Below are 367 nucleotides of genomic sequence, written 5' to 3' on the forward strand. Positions count from 1 at the left end.
ATGAAATTTGGACGACATACTATACTATGACATTTTTTATGATATTTTGATGACATACTATACTACGACATTTTTTATGAAATTTGGACGACATACTATACTATGACATTTTTTATGATATTTTGATGACATACTATACTATGACATTTTTTATGACATTTTGATGACATACTATACTATGACATTTTTTTATGATATTTTGAGGACATACTATACAATGACATTTTTTATGATATTTTGATGACATGCTATACAGTGACATTTTTTATGAAATTTGGACGACATACTATACTATGACTTTTTTTATGAAATTTTGATTACATGCTATACAGTGACATTTTTTATGAAATTTGGACGACATACTATA

This window comes from Epinephelus moara, chromosome 10 (genome assembly GCF_006386435.1).
Source record: "Epinephelus moara isolate mb chromosome 10, YSFRI_EMoa_1.0, whole genome shotgun sequence".
NCBI lineage: Eukaryota > Metazoa > Chordata > Actinopteri > Perciformes > Serranidae > Epinephelus > Epinephelus moara.